Here is a 16,415-nt window from a genome sequence, read left to right on the forward strand (position 1 = left end):
TGAGGGTGGCAGCACATCCATGGGTTATTTTTTTGTGGAGCTTCTGAGTGCATCAGAACACCATAGTTTATGTGATTAGTGATCATAACTTGACATCTAGTTGCTTGCTTCCTTGGTCTGGGGCTTTCTCTAGCTGCTCAAACACCTGCCAGGGAATTAACTTAGTCCCCAAAGGGTGTGATAACTTATGATGGGTTATAAGTGTACCAGTTTCTTGGCCCCTTGGATGGGATTATCCTCATGTGGGGTTTACAGTGGCTCCCTGATTTCCTTGGTGGGATTAGACTCCAGTGGTCCACAGTGGTAGTACTGACTGCATATCCTTATTGACTGCGTCATTTTCCCTATGTCACATCAGAGTTTCCTTAACTTCCAATAAATTATTTGAACTCAAATCTTTATCTCATGGTCTGCTTGCAGAGGACCCTAAACAAAAGCAAACTTGAAGAAGTTTCAATTTGATTTTGTGAGCTTATATTATATACATAGGGGGTGTTCTAAGTCAGAATTTTCACTGTATTAGATTCAAACTGTAATTATAATTTGTTTCATTCATGATCCAAAGATGGTTTCAGCTTATTTATAATCTTATCTAATATCTAACACAGACTGTTAAAAAAGTAGGAATGCTTAAGCAGTGATTTGGCCCATTCTCTTTAGGTAGACAGAAAAATAGTAATTTCAAAAATTTTTGATGGAAATTAGAAAAAATTAATCTTCAGTTCTGATATGTTAATATCTTCATTTCACTCAGATAAATATATAGACCTGTTTGTACATGAATATGTAGTACATATTGTTATGTCCTCGTTAAAATCTGTGAACCAGTTAATGTCCATTGCCTATCAGAAAATTAGAAGATCATGCCCAGAGTGTCACATCTATTCTCTGCCCAATGGTTCATTTGTTTAACTGATGACCACTCTCGCTTACCAAGAGCTATCGTACATCACATAATAATGATACCTTCCATATTTACAGTCCACAGCTATACCAGTTACCTCTCCATCACATTCTGACATTGGCCAAGTGTCAAGCTTTGCTTATGATCACTCTTTTGTCCTTAGAGTTGGTATGTTGCTATTCTTTTGATATGTTAAGAATATGCGGTTAATTGTTAAGAACAACATTGTCGTTATAGAGCTGGGGAGATAGCTCAGTTGGTAAAGTGCTTGCCTTGCAAGCACAGGACCCTGGGTTCCATCCCCAGCACCGCAAAAAGAAAAAAAAAATTGTTGTTATAGGCACATTTGTTCACAGGCCATTAACCTTTGAACCTGATGTATACTCTGCATTTATTTAATGATGTTTTTAGAGACCTTATTTGAAAAGAATATTTCAAAAATAATTAATTATAAATTCAAGAGGTGACAGTTATGCAAATTAGATAATTTCTGAAAATAAATAAAAATAATGTTTTTGAATAAACCATACTTTGTATGCTGAATTTGTGGAGATTTTTCTTCTAACTTGAATGCAGGGCTACTTCTTGGGGGAATTAATGTTTATTTCTTAATTATTTATTTTCATTTTACAGTTATTATAAAATTTAGATATGCACATATGTATTACATGAAATTAACAGTTCAATTATAGTGTTCATAAAGTAGGATTAGCAGTCTAGAATTATAAAAACACTTTATCTTAAAATATTGCAAACAAAAGTTATAAAATATTATAAATAAAATCTTGAGTCTTTTATGCTTATTCTAATAAACTGTAAATAACTTAATCTATACTTTGGTATACTTGCCACATACTCAGTTGGAAAATAAGAACGAAGTTGGTCTTGACTCTTTAAGGAAATATTCTTCAAAGTTAAAACTTATAAATTTAATCATTACTTTAGGTAGTTATAATGTAAATCTATTTACATTTACAAATTATACAGACTACATATGTATATATGTACACATATACAAACATATATTTTAATGAAGAAAAAGCAGTGTAGGGGTTAGTATGAGTATTTTGAAAGACCATTTTTTACTGTGAATATTAAAAGAGTTGTATTTAATTTGGTAACCTGGATTTTCCTTTCTTGGTGCAACTGTAGATTACAGAGCCCCCAGAAAGCATCTTACTCAGTGTCTCATCACGAAAGAAAACTGAGTCAAGAAGAGGATGATGACTTGATCAGGGAGGTAATAGACCAGTATAACAGACCACCATTGTCTCTGAACCTAGCTCAGCAATCTTAGTTCTTTGGAAAAATTTTATTTAGACAACATTATTGTCTTTTAAGATCATCTTATTAGTTTTTAAGAAGTCAATTTCATAGAAAAAAATCTGTTAGACTGGTTGCTATGTTTAATGCCAGTCACATTGATCTGATGAAATTTTTTTTACTTAGTGACTGAACTGATCACTTATTTTGATATTTTGCAGACACCTAATGAAAGAGCATCATTTAAAAAGTTGGTCTTATTTTCTGAATGTATTTAGTGAATTTTGCATGTAAATGAAGCCTGGCAAAAGATTCATTTAATGCATACATAATATTCACTTAATGGACAAACAAAAATCAAGGACCTTTTAGAGGGCATTTTCAAATTGACAGCGATCCTTTGATTTGTTTTTATCTGGGATTATTATTACCTGGAGGAAGATTTTTGTCTATTTTGATGGGGCTAGGACTTGCCTTTGGAGAGTAAAGGACTCACACACTGAAATGGAAATGCTGGTGTTTTCTTACATTTCAAGTATTTTTGTGTTGTATTAGTGCACATGTCTGATTTCTTCAACTAAATTGTAAGCTTAATCTTATACATCTTCAAATCCCATGAAGTCCCAGCAAAGGGCCTTATAGTTGTTGCTCAATAAATATTTACTGTTTATTTTGTAACTAGTTTTCATCTTTTTTTTTTTTTGGTCATTCAGTACTTTGAAAATAGATAACAGACATTACACAGAAACTTGAAATGCTTTTTATCATTTGGTGCAGTATTACCCAATTACTTTGCAAAAAAGATTGCCAAGGGATATTTTGATATCCATGCTACTGATGTGGTTTTGAGGATAGACAGACTCTTTACTGGCACTAAGTTTTCTCTTTGTACCATTTACGTTTTACCCTCAGCAGCTTCCTCACACTCCTGGGCTTCAGGTATAAGGACACTTTTACCAGATGGAAGTTCCTAGTGTACTTGGTCATTTTCTGGTGGATGTAGGACTCTCACAGACAAAAGCAAAAGTGCCTTGTGCTTTTCTAAGTCATTTTAAAATTACTGTGGAAACCACACCCTTTAAAAAATCTGTATACAAACTATATCCCTAATATCTGGGCATAGAGATCCCTGTACCATACCATAGCAATATTCTTTGTCTTTTCCCAAGTCTGTTTCTAAGGAAAAGAACTCTGGAAAGCAGAGGTGTCAGAATTCTGGGGTGTGGGTGTAGAGGGGTATTGTATCCTTACTTAAATTTCTAGTAGTGGCCTCAGTAATGTTAGGGAGCCTAGGGCCTGGGAGTTCTGGCTAGTTCTTTGAAGAGGAAGAAGTGTATTATTAGTATATACAATAATTGCTGGCAGCTTGATGAGACCAGGTGAACATTGATCAAGGTGATGAAGGAGGTCCACCAGTGAAGAAGGGACATCACTGCTTGTGTTTTTTTATAGGTGCTACTAATAAGATCTTTGGCCAAAACGTGGGCACTGGGCACCTAATGAGACTCTAAGGGGAAAAGGTGATGGGGCAGTAAAGGCAGCAAAATTTTTGAACTCCAAAAGTTTTTCAGGGTGACAATAAAGTACAGCATCACATTTATTACTATGACAAGTCACACTTCAAGCAGAGATTTTTCTTAAAAGTAACTTGAGGATTTATCAAGTAAAATAAAGCTCTGTATAGGACATTTACCTCTAGGGTTAATAGTTAAATAGCATGGAAGGAAATTATTCTGCCTATTTCCAGATTTAAAACAGGAAAGAAAGGAGAGAAGGAGAAAGGAAGGAAGGGATGAATGAATGAATGAGAACATAACTGATCAGCCAGAAGATATTCTTTGAAGGGTGCTGAAAGATAGATGTTTTCAGGCATCTGAGTTGAACAAATTACATAGGAAAACACTATGGACTTGTTCTGGTTTTGACCCATCAAATAGCTACCTGTACACAAATCTTGGGATCTTTTCAAGGCATCATAATGATCATACTGCAGAAAAGCCAAAGTCAGCTTATAAACTAGGGATGCAATTTGAAACTACACTTCTAACTTAGCATGCTCTTTTTAGACTTTAACTTTTTTTTTGTATGGAAATTGAACTGCCATGCTTTTACTTAGAATGCCTGTACATACACTCATATGTACTTTGCTGGTGGTACTGCAAGTTGGTGCAAACACTATGGAAAGCAGTATGGAGAGTCCTCGGAAAACTTGGAATGGAGTCGCCATTTGATGCAGCTATCCCACTCCTTGGTTTATGCCCAAAGGACTTAAAATCAGCATGCTACAGTGACACAGCCACATCAATGTTTATAGTGGCTCAACTCAAAATAGCTAAACTGTGGAATCAACCTTGGTGCCCTTCAAAAGATGAATGGATAAAAAAATTGTTGAATATATACACAATGGACTATTACTCCACCTTATTGAAGAATGAAATTATGGCATTTGCCATATTAATGGATGGAACTGGAGAATATCATGCTAAGTGAAATAAGCCAATCCCAAAGAACCAAAAGCCAAATGTTCTCTCTGGTTTGCGGATGCTAATTCACAATGTGGGGAAGGTAGGGAAGAATAGAGTTACTTTGGATCAGACAGAGGGGAGTGAAGGGAAGGAAGTGGGTAAAAGGGTAGGAATGAAAGTGGAATAAACCAGACATTATTACCCTATGTGCATATATGATTACACACCTGCATAACTCTACATTGTGTACAACCAGAAGAATGAGAAGTTATACTCCATTTATGTATGATGTGTCAAAATGCATTCTACTGTCACACATAACTAATTAGAACAAATTAAAAAAAAGAATGCTCATACATACCATAGTTCTTGCTTTTAAGCATGGAGGGTGACTTATACAGAGTGGGGAGACTATAAAAACAGAAGCTAAGAATTATCATCTCAATTAGGTTTAAAAATGTTAATGTGTGAATTCTCAGTTGTTTTCCTCTATTAATTGTCCCCCTAAATGTCTGGTTGGATTGGTTATAGATTTCTGTGAATCTGGGACTCAACCTCTCAATTTAAAATTAGAGGAACTTAAAATTAGAGGCAGTTTCATTTCACATGGTTTCCATCTAACTTTCCCTACCCTGTGTAGTTTCTTCTTTGTCAGCTTCACATGTGTGGGAAAATGTCTACTGCTTCTACTTTTTTTTTTTTTCCTTTTCTTTTTCAAATTTTAGTTGTACATAGACACAATACCTTGTTTTACTCATTTTTTTTTTTTTTATGAGGTGCTGAGGATTGAACCCAGGGCCTCACACTTGTTAGGCGAGTGCTCTACCACTGAGCCACAACCCCAGTCCTGCCACTTCTTCTTTATTTGAATATTTCTTTCTTTCTGAGCTTTTTTGGTTTTCCATTGTAGGATAAAAAGGAGATGTGCCAATTCTCTCAGTCCCACCTCCTTCCCAGTTAGGGAAGGAGTCTTAGAAATGATTGAACTGATTTTTAAAAATCTATTAAGAGATATACTTCAGTCTCCACTCCTTAATTTCTGTGACTTCTCTTTATTTCCTCACTGAAAAATAACAAGAGTTATGCAGGATGTAGAAGAAATGGAAAGGCCTATGTGGATGCCTGGGATCAGTTTAACACAAATAATGATAACGTGGAGAAATGATATGAATAATTTAAGAGGATGTCCCTCTGCTCTTTCTAATATAATCTTGGCTTTCAGGAAAGAGAAAATATTTATGCCAGGGAAATATGTATGTGTGTGTGCGCACATGCACGTGTGCACTTTGTGTGATGAAATTAGTATTATTTAAAAAGGATAATGCTATTATCATTTTAAAAGCAATTTATTTTCTATGATAGTTGGGTAGTGTTTGGGATTAGCTTGACTGTATGTTGAATGTACACCCTAGAAAATCATTTTTATCCAATGGAAGAACAGAGAGCAAGGCTGCTCCCTTTGCCAATTGTTTAGAATTATAAACATCCAATCAGCTATTTCATTTTCCTTACCTCATCCAACTGATCTAAAATTTGAAGGTTAAAAAAAATTGCTGATGGTCATACGAGGCATGGTACAAGGTTTATGGTGTAAATTAAAGGCATTTATTGTGAACAAATGTCAGTGTTTACTGATTGTCTTAGGACAACTTCAGCCATGATGAAGTGTAGTATAAAATGGTTCTTTGATCTTACTGAGTATGAATGGTTTTTTCAAAGATGAGGAAAAGGAAAACCCCACATGCAGTGTGGGAACACAAAATGACATATTTGGATACCATCAGTATCCTGTGTGTGACATCAAAAATTTACTCTTGAGGCCATACCCAAGAATTCTTTTTTGAGAGGTTTGTTTCTGTTAATTGACTTCGTTTACTGAGTGATCTGCAGTATCATTTTGACTGAATGAATGATGATCATTGTGAAGTCATTCTGCAGAGCTGGTCATTTGCATACATTTTATGTCTACTTTTATTGCATTTTAATCAGTGGAGGAAGTAGACTTCCTACCACATGGTCACCTTTTTTTAAGGTACATGCTTACTACCAGTGGAGGCCTAATTTCCATTATGTTCACTCTGCTACAGAAATACTTAATGCCAGGAAGGAGATATTTACTGGAATCCACAAGTCCAGAATTCATCATGATTCAGTGTGAAATCTACTGCCCTTTGCTCCCCACCCCCTCTTGGACTGGAATGAAATGTGCCTTAAACTGAAGTGAAATACATCACATGCAGCAACAGTGGGCCCTTGCTTTGCCTCTATTCCTGGTGTGAAATCGATACACTATCTTTCCTCCTGACCTGTTTCGTGACCTCCATTGCAGCTTTCATGCTGAACAGCAATTGCTTTGAACAGTCTGGGTCTGCCACAGCTCACAAATGATTCTCAGCTTCTGTCTAAAACTGGTGCTGATAACAAAGGCTTGATTTTAAATAATGCAGTTGTAGTCGTCTTCTAATTATGAATTACATGAAAGTGCAAGCTCCTCTATTATTAAACACTTTCAATGGCAGGCACAGTACATGTGCAGACTGTGTGCAGGGACCTGGGGCCTGGGAATCAGGCTTTAAAATTTCTCTGCCTAAGTTTAGATTGCTAGAGAAGGGTAAAGAAACACATGTTAAATTTAAACATTTCAGTTATTTCCTTAGTAGAATTGTGTTTGATGTGCTATTAAACTTTTTTCTATGTGATACTTTATTTTTCTTTCTTTCTTTCTTTTTTTTCTGTGGTGCTGGGGATTGAACCCAGGGCCTTGTGCATGTGAGGCAAGCTCTTTACCAACTGTGCTATATCCTCAACCCTTTATTGTTTTCTTATGGAAACATTTTTAAGTACTACATTGTGAGGTCTATATAAGGACTATTCAGCAAATATTTGGTTTTTACTAAAGTAGATTTATTAGTAAGATTCCAAGCTTAGGCTGTTAGGATTGTGACGTAGTAGAAGTTGTTGGTAACCTACTGGGGTATTCCTCATTTTGATCACTCCATAACTGAATTGGGGGAAATAGAAGAATTTTATTCTTCATTTTCAGGAAGCTACTGAATGGATAAACTTATTGTTTTCAAGAACCAATAGGCAATTTTATGTATTTTAAGAAAGTATCTGTAATTAGTGGGGTTGCTTTACTTTGTCAGACTAGAAATCAAAGGAATGACAGAAATTCTGAGTAGGTGTGAAATTTTTCCAAATGTCTTGGTATGCAATGAGGATCAGAACAGATTTTTGTGATGCTTTGTAAAGCAATCATATATGAAATGAGTCATTCTAATGTGGATTTTGTTAGTGTTACTGAAATTAATTTTTTTAATAAGGAAGAGCTCATATACTCCATAAAATGATCCATAGAATGGCAATCCTGTTACCCATGAGTCGTGAACATCACACACACATATCCAAGTGCAGGAGGCCTTGATACATCTATGACTTGGCTTAGTACTTCATTCCATGAGTTGTGTGGAATCAAGGAAGGAGGGAAAATTGGAACCATGTTCTTAACCCAACCTGTGTCCAATGAATATGTGGCTGTACCTAAGTCTTCTAAACTCTCCTTACTTTGATTCTCACTCCTCTAAAGCGTGGTTAGTGAATAAGATTATCTTTAACATCTTTTCTACTTGCAGAGCTAGGTAATTATAACACTAATAATCACCTTTCACATTTGCACAGAATGTACATTTTCCAGTGATTTCTTTTCCCAAGCATCTGACCTTCTTAATGACCCTGTCAGGCAGCGAGGGCTTGTTACTGTTCCCTATTTCAGAAACTAAGACACAGAATAAGTAAGTGAGTTTGTCAAGGCTGCTCTGGTAGTCAGTGGCAGAACTAAAACTAGAAGGAGTCTGTTGCATGTGAGTCCAGAGCTACTGGGGTGGAAGTAGAGGTGAGATCTTTTATGAATGTCAGAACTTGAAACATAAGGATTTGCTATCATATACTTTTTCATTGCTCAAATAATGTCTTTAAAATGTAATACATATTAACAGTCTCTAATGATTCGTTTATTGTTTTAACCATTTAATGAAAATAATGTGCTTCTTTAGAACAATTCCAGGTCAATTATTTACATCAATCATGAACATATATACTTCGATGTACCAGTGGTGAACGAAGGGAAATGCTTTTGAATGTAGTGACATATGGTTAACTCAGGATTAAGGCTTTTCTATGACCCAGGGATGAAGATTTCTTCACAGTGGGGCATAACATGAATCATTCAATTAGAATATTGGAAGGCTAAGAAACTGTCATATTCTTTTCCCGGATGTTACATTTTCTAGTGTAAGCATATAAAAAGTGCCTTCTAAAGGTAAACAGAAAATGCCCAGATACCTGCAGCTATATAACAAAAGTAGATCCTTAACTCTTATATATTTCCACATATTTTTGAGGCTCTTTAAGTTTGGGCCCTGTTAGGGAAGCTTCTCATGATTTCTCCATGTAGAACATTTCCTGAGGTACTAAGCCTTCTTCATTGCACCTGTGGGAATCTTCCCACTAGAGGTTTGTGTAAGGACAGTAACTGGAAATCACACGTGGTAAGGAAAAGAGCAGTGAAGAAATGGGAGTTTGTATTCTGGTGTTGACCCCTCTGTTTAGGAGCATGTGCAGGAGTGTGGTAATGCTCCAGGATGAGAGGTACACACAGTTCAGCAAGGATTTGCCTGCTTACTAGGCTGTGTGTAAGAAATTTTTAAGTCATTTTGTGAAATTTTTAAGATATAACTATTTATTCAAGTTGATATAGAAAAGGCCTGCCAAAATAAATCATTTGCCAAAATATCAATATAATGGATATATTTTTTTCTTGTTTTTACCTCTTCCTATTTAATTACATGCATTACTATCTTTACTTTCAGCATACTGCTTATGCAACCACTGTGCACTTGGCCTTTGCAGTAGTCTTATCCTTGATCACACTTTTAGCATTTCAATTTTAAAGTCCCAATTTGAAGGCCTGCTATTTCTATTATGAGTTTTTCTTCAAAAAGAGTAAATCCTGGCTATCATTCAATGGTAATTTAGCTTAACCAAGTTAGAAAAAGCCTTTTATTCACAGTGGTTGTTTTCAGACAGTTGAGTGCAGAAATGTGGGTTGTAGAGACAAAAATACAAACTTTTTACACAGAACCATTTTTTGCTTTTAAAGAAGACAGTGCTAATAAATCTTGTTGAATCAAGACCTTGAAAGAAACTGAAAATATGTACAGATCTCAAATATACCCAAGAAAAGTACTTTATATTACCTTGCTGCTGCTGCTTCATAATGTAGTTTTAGTTGAATGTAATCTCCTCCACTCAAATTTATTTTTGAGAAATTGCCACACTGAAAGTTGAAACCGTTTTTGTCATTCAAAAGAAGTGGAAGATCAATACTGAAGCTCTCCTATTAGTTGGTAGAGTCTACTTTAGTGTTAAAAGATTTATGATAAGAACACATTTCTAAATATATATTACACACCGACGGTGGAGTAAAACCTCAAAATAAAACACTTTTTTTTTTTTTCCCCCTAGGGAGAAGGAGGTGGTCTATTTATTATTGAAATGCTACACTAAACTATAATTCAGTGATATTTTATTCCAATTAAATTCTCCTTAGTAGTAATCCTTTTTTATGATAAGCAAAACTGAATAATACAGGGTATGTTCCCTCCAATGAATTGTTGTGTAACAAGACTGGATGGTAATTCTACCTTTCCCAAAATCTGATATCAGGCAATTTATCTTCTAAATAATACTCCTGAGTACCAAAGCTGAAATGTTTTGGCTTCAACCCAAATCAAACTTGAGGAAGCGGATTCTCTAGAGCATTTGCCTAACTCTGTAAATTTAATTGTTATAATGAATAGAATACATGTGTCAAAATTACTTGTGATTTTACCTGTTTACTTCTCTTCCTGAAACAGAAAGAGCAACATGACAAATGCTATTAACTCTTACTGGAGTTTGAGGAGGGGGGAAAAAAGCACTTAATACAGTATATGATCATTAAACGTAAACTTTTTTTAAAGGCCCGATTCCAGCTAATAATCTTAGAACAATTCAAATTAAAAAATATGTTGTTATTATAAAATAAGCTGATGGAAATTTTGAAAATTCCCCAAATATTTGTCTAGGAGACAAAAAATAGTTAGATGAAAATATTTACATATCCAAAGGAATATCTTCTAATAATATATTCCATATTTCTTAATTATATTTCTTTTCTTTTGCACAGCTGTAAACATGTTTCTTTTGTTTGAATTTAATACGATATTTTTTATAGACAGTGAAATTCAGTGTAGTACTTGGATCAAACCAATATTAATATCACTAGCATCCATGCCAGGAGTCAGACAGAAGCAACATTTATATTACTTATGTTTGCCATTTCTTTAAGAAATTTAAAAGATAATCGATTGTGGAGGAGGCCAAAGCTTCTATAACCCATTGCCATGAATAATCATATTAATTTTAATAAAAAAATGATGAACTTAAAATAACTGCTGTCACTTACTTAGGGTGATCTATCAAAGGTTGATTTTTCTTTTCTCCACACAGTTGTAGTTATTTTTCAGCCTTCCTTATCCTTATGCATTTGAATCACATATGTAACCATTATATTTTACTTCTATTTCTATTAGAAAGACCATACCCCTTGGAACACCTGAACATTTCTTCTAATGTATAACGCAGCATGATTACTGTTGAGTGTGAGCAGATGGATGTGTATAGCAATAATTCTTATTTACTTTTATTCAATTTGGGGAATTCTGTGTGGTTTCCAGTTTGATTTATTCTTTTAGAATTATTAAGCCACACACTGTGCCAAGCATTGTGCAAGACAGCATGTGATGAATTCCTGCCTTCAGAATTCTAAGCATTAGTTCTTTGAGGGAGGTGGTGGTGGGTAAACAAAACATTAAAATGAACTGTGAGGAGCACTATAATAGAACAGAGGACTGTGGAAACTCAAAAGAGGGGTAGATGTACCATGGAATCTCAGAAAGACTCCAGAGAAGCAGCTAGTTTTTGAAAGATAAGTAGCAGTGGGAAAGGTGGAGAGGTATATATTATCAGTTAAGAGGTAAGTACTTGTAACCAAAAGACTGTAAAATATAGTAGCTGAAAGAACTTTGAAGATTTTTTGTCCTTCATTTAACAGCCCCAGGTCAGTGGCCCCAAGGAAGGTTGCTCAGCTCCACAGGTTAATTTAGGGTCCTAAGGGCCCAACTCTTTTATTCATGTAACCTTATCATTTTTCTTATCTCCATGGTCAAAGCCAAATGTAGTTACTTTGATACATCCTGAGGGAAGGAAAAGGTGTGGGGTAACACGGGTGTGTCTCAAGGCCCAACCTAGAAGTGGCTTTACTAGAGAACAATTTGCAGCTTATGAAAGATGTGCTCTTCTTTCTAACAGTGGTCAAGTTTTCATGTGCCTGAAAGACACATGAAAATCAACCAGGGAGGTAAGAGTAGGAGATAAAATAGTATGTTTAAGGACAGGTAGGCATCTAAGTTGTAGGTAGTGATAAGAAAACAGGTGTGGAAGAACAGGGATGGGTGAAGTTGTGAAGGTGGAGCCAGATCAAGACCAGCCTGTGTGCCTGGCTGTGGTTCTGGGAGGAAGTTCAGGGTGGTGATCTGTGTTAGTGAGCTTCCCGTTACCTTCATAAATACTTGAGATAATCAACTTATAAAGAGAAAGGTTTATCTTGATGCAGATTTAGAGGTTTCAGTCTATGGTTGAGTGGCTCCATTGCTTTTGAGCCTCAAGCGAGGCAAAATGAAACTGTTGGGAGCATGTGGTGGAACAAAGCTGCTCACCTCATGACCAGGACACAAGAGAGAGAGGGGAAGAGGCCAGGGTCCCCCAATCCCCTTTGAGGTAGCACCGCCTAATGATCTAAAATCTCCCAGTAGGCACCACCTCTTAAAGTTTCCACCACTTCCCAGAGCACCCTGGCCTGGGAACAAAGCCTTTAAGACATGGGCTTCTGGGAAACATTTTAGGTGAAAACTAGTGTGATCTAATTAGAAAGTCCTTTTCTGACACTGGTAGGGCCGATGTAGCAAAGGAATGTGAGTCTAAACCAGACAATCTTGGAGAAGGCTGTTGTAGTGATCTCAATGAGGTAACCTACCGAAACGGTGAGTAGGACACTGTAAAGAGAAATGATCTTGTAATGGTATTAGGAGACAAATGCAAAAGGGCTTGGTGACTGCTTGCAAATGGGGGATAAGGGAAGAAAAGAATCAAGGGTCAGTTCTGGATATGCTACCTGGGAGAAAATGTGGGACAAATCTTTGAGATAATTCCAGCAGGGGTTATTAGGGCAGTTAGGGAGGAAGGGTGATGGGTTTCATTTTTAAAAGATTAGGTAGAAGCTTTAAGTAGAAATTCCCAGTAAATGAATGAACACACAGGCCTGGGGTTTGGGACGGAGAATTGGGAACCAATAGTATATAGCCAAAATTTGAGACCAAAGGTTAAAATTAGCCTGAGAAAAGGTATAGTGGTTATCAGTGAAAATAATTCTTTCCATGGATACTTTAATAGCTTTAATAATTTCAACAATTTCATTGCCTAAAATATTTATTAAAGCATATGCAAGGCTGACTGATAATGGTAAAGTTAGTTTGTAATCTATAGATAATTGGAATGTGACATCTATCCTAAAACCTAAATTTCCATTGTGCATGCTGCTGTCCTTCCCTACTCAGGACATGAGTTATAAAGAAATCAGGTGGTAACCAGAGGTCCTAATATCAAGGGATAGAATTGGTTAGAATTTTAATTTATGCATTTCAAATCATTTTAATGACTTACACCTATTTCTTGCACATGATTGTTTTCAAAGTAAGGTGAAAAGCAGAAAGTAAAACACTGATAGATACAAACGTATAGGTCTCCAAACCCTTCAAAACAGGTCTTGAAGAACCTACACAGACCCAATAGAAGGTGACCAGGAAAACTTCCCAATATGAATGCGGAGGTTTCTCATAGAAAATTTTGTGTTTTGTGTTGAATCTGTTGTGGTAGTGACTTCAAATGTAAAGATATAAAAACTCCCGGGAACTCTAGCAGCGTTTGAGTCTTTATCCAGCTCTGTTACTGCTTTTCTAGGTGCAGTCTGGTGTGCCTCTTTACCTGCCTGAGTCTGTTTCCTCAGTGAAAATATGGGTTTGTGTTTCTCTGCAAACTGTCCAACTGGGATTCACTGTATGGGGTACTCTGTATTAATGAAAAGAAAGTTTATGAAATCTGAATGACTTAGAGATGATTGTTTGCATTGCAGGTAGATAATCCTTGTAGTTCAATTTGCTTTGGGGGTATTCCTTTCAGAGAGTTGGTTTGTTTGGAGAAAAATGTCTCAGACATGGGGTCAGAAGAGCTGAGCCGAAAACTAGGCACTACCCACTTATCAGTCGTGTGACTTAAATGCTTTTAATCTTAGTTTCTTCGTTTTAAATTAACATATTAATAAAAACTGCATGACTATTATGCAGATAATTTTCAAAGCTGTCAGGCTTATACAAATATAAAGTTACTTTTGCTCAAAACCTAGTCATCCTAACCTGATATGTACACACAATTCTTTTAGTGTTGGAGTCTGGGTCTTGGAGGTGGGCTTCTAGGTGGGTTGGCACTGTAGGGACCCACACACTATGGCACAGTCCATGAGAACAAAGGGTAGGCATTTCACATTGGAAATCACTTTTCCTTTCTCTTCAGATCCCTAAGAAGGCTGTGCCTTCAGGCACAGTTTTTTTTTCAGGGTTGTTCCTGCAGTGTTTGGTTCCTGCTCCTGAGCTGCCTTGACCTTGGGAGGAGTCTCCTAATCCTCATTTGCCTGCTGATCTGTACCTACACCCTTTCACCACCAGGAACAGGACAGTGCCTCAAGCCACTTGCATTTCTAATGTCTTTTGTTCCTTTGTCTAGTTCCAGGTATAGTACTGGCATAATTTTGTCAGCCATTACATTTCAGAACTATTTTCCAGAACTCAAAAATTAATGGAGAAAGAGAGGTCACTGTGGTAAATAACCCACTTTACTGTGTACACTCATCTGAGAATGTGCTTGAAAACCTTCAGTGGCTGAGAGGTTTTACAATATAATGTTCTAACACTTATTGGATGAAAGTTCCTAGTACAGGCAAGCATCTGTGGTCTCTTTGACTAAGAGGTACACGTCACTTGTGTGAAGAAAGATGATGTGTGTATAGATATTTGGTGGAGGATTTTTTTGGTGGTATTTAAGCTCCTTTGAAGGCACTAATTTCCTTTTACAGGACTTATAACATGTAGATCAAAGCCCATCTAGCAACCATCTTTCTGTGATTAGAGATCTTCCAGATCCACAGAAATTATAATTTATGGTTTCAGTTAGCAATGGTATCTGTAGGCTCCATAGATACATGTCTGTAGGGTTTAGCCAGCACCGGTTAATACACTTGCACAATGTCCAACTTAGATAACTCAGAAAATGTTTGTTGGATGAGTGAATTAGTAGTTGGGATGGTTAAAACCCTTTATTTTGCTCCAGATACTGAAAGTGCTTTATATCATCATCTCTAATATCCATGAAGTATTGTTTATTATTGTCTTTATAGTTTCAGGGAGGGAGTGCCCCTTTTTCAATGTCACATTGCTTGTATGTGGCAGAGCTCAAATTTGCATAGACGTCTATCTGGTTCCAAAGCTTGGGCTCCTAAGCACTTCTTAGACATGTCTCCCAACACATGAACAGATGCAGGGACCCTCAAAGATCAGGTAGGTAAGAAGACCAAGAAATAGAAATAGGGGCTCTTGTAATTACTTGCCCTGTATCTGGTTCACTGGAGTCTAGTTACTTTAAATGCTCAAGTACTTTCCAAGTTACCCTCTTAGGTTTTGTTGTTTATTTTGTCTTGAAACTTCTTATCATGTAAAGCTTGTTAGCTTTCCAGAGATAATAGGAACTGCAGAAATATTTTAGTGCTGAGGGAGTCCAGTAAGTATTTATGATCAAGGGGGAAAAATCCAATTTTAAACTCAGACTCTCAGGTCTCGTTAAATGTCACCTCTTCCCAGTTTGGGCTTTGAGCCCACTGTTCAGAGTCTGTACACAAGTAAGAGTTCACACTGGGTCAGAACACTAGCAGTGACAGGAAACTCCCTACTCAGGGACACAGCTCGTATCATCCCTGACTAGGTTTGGCCATTCTTTTTTTAAGTTGAAATCTGTCTTCTTATGTCTTCGATCCATGGGACCCATGTCCTGTCTGTGGGCTCATAACATATAGGTATCTTCTCCAGGCCAACATTTCAGATGTCTGAAGATGATGATCTTGTCTGGGTTTTTTTGCCAGAGGATCTCGTTCCCTCAATGGTTTATCATCTGCACTGACTCCTGGTCTTTCGCTATGATGTTGCTCTTATCTCATTCTACTCCTTCTTATCTGCATGCCTTTTAAAGGCCAGAATCCAGAAGTTAGTACATTAACACCAATGGCAAAAATTCGTTTATTAAGTAAATGTATTTTAATAAATATTACATTAATGAAATCACCATTAGAAATGATAGTTTATCACAAAACAAAAGTCTATGAAGAACGTAGCCTGTTTGGCAAGAAGAATTAAAATGTTATAGAAGTCTTCAAAGATCTTTTTTGTGGAAGACTCATTGTGATTGAAATCTGCAGTTTTCCATTTTCAGCCTGTAGTTTATAAAAATATTTGATCTTACTCTGAGTGTGCTAACCTTGTTATTTATCAGGATAATTACTGTTATTAAAAGCAAACATTATG

At 36.3% G+C, this 16,415-nt stretch overlaps 1 protein-coding gene and 1 non-coding gene across 9 annotated transcripts in view; one reads left to right on the forward strand and one right to left on the reverse strand.

The window, feature by feature from the left end:
• Npas3 (neuronal PAS domain protein 3) overlaps nt 1-16,415 on the forward strand; it is an 829,271-nt gene that overhangs the window by 87,483 nt on the left and 725,373 nt on the right. The window lies entirely within an intron of this gene.
• Nucleotides 5,404-5,476, reverse strand: Trnav-aac (transfer RNA valine (anticodon AAC)). Its single transcript has one exon. It is a non-coding gene; the product is annotated as a tRNA-Val (tRNA).

Source organism: Sciurus carolinensis, chromosome 2 (genome assembly GCF_902686445.1).
Source record: "Sciurus carolinensis chromosome 2, mSciCar1.2, whole genome shotgun sequence".
NCBI lineage: Eukaryota > Metazoa > Chordata > Mammalia > Rodentia > Sciuridae > Sciurus > Sciurus carolinensis.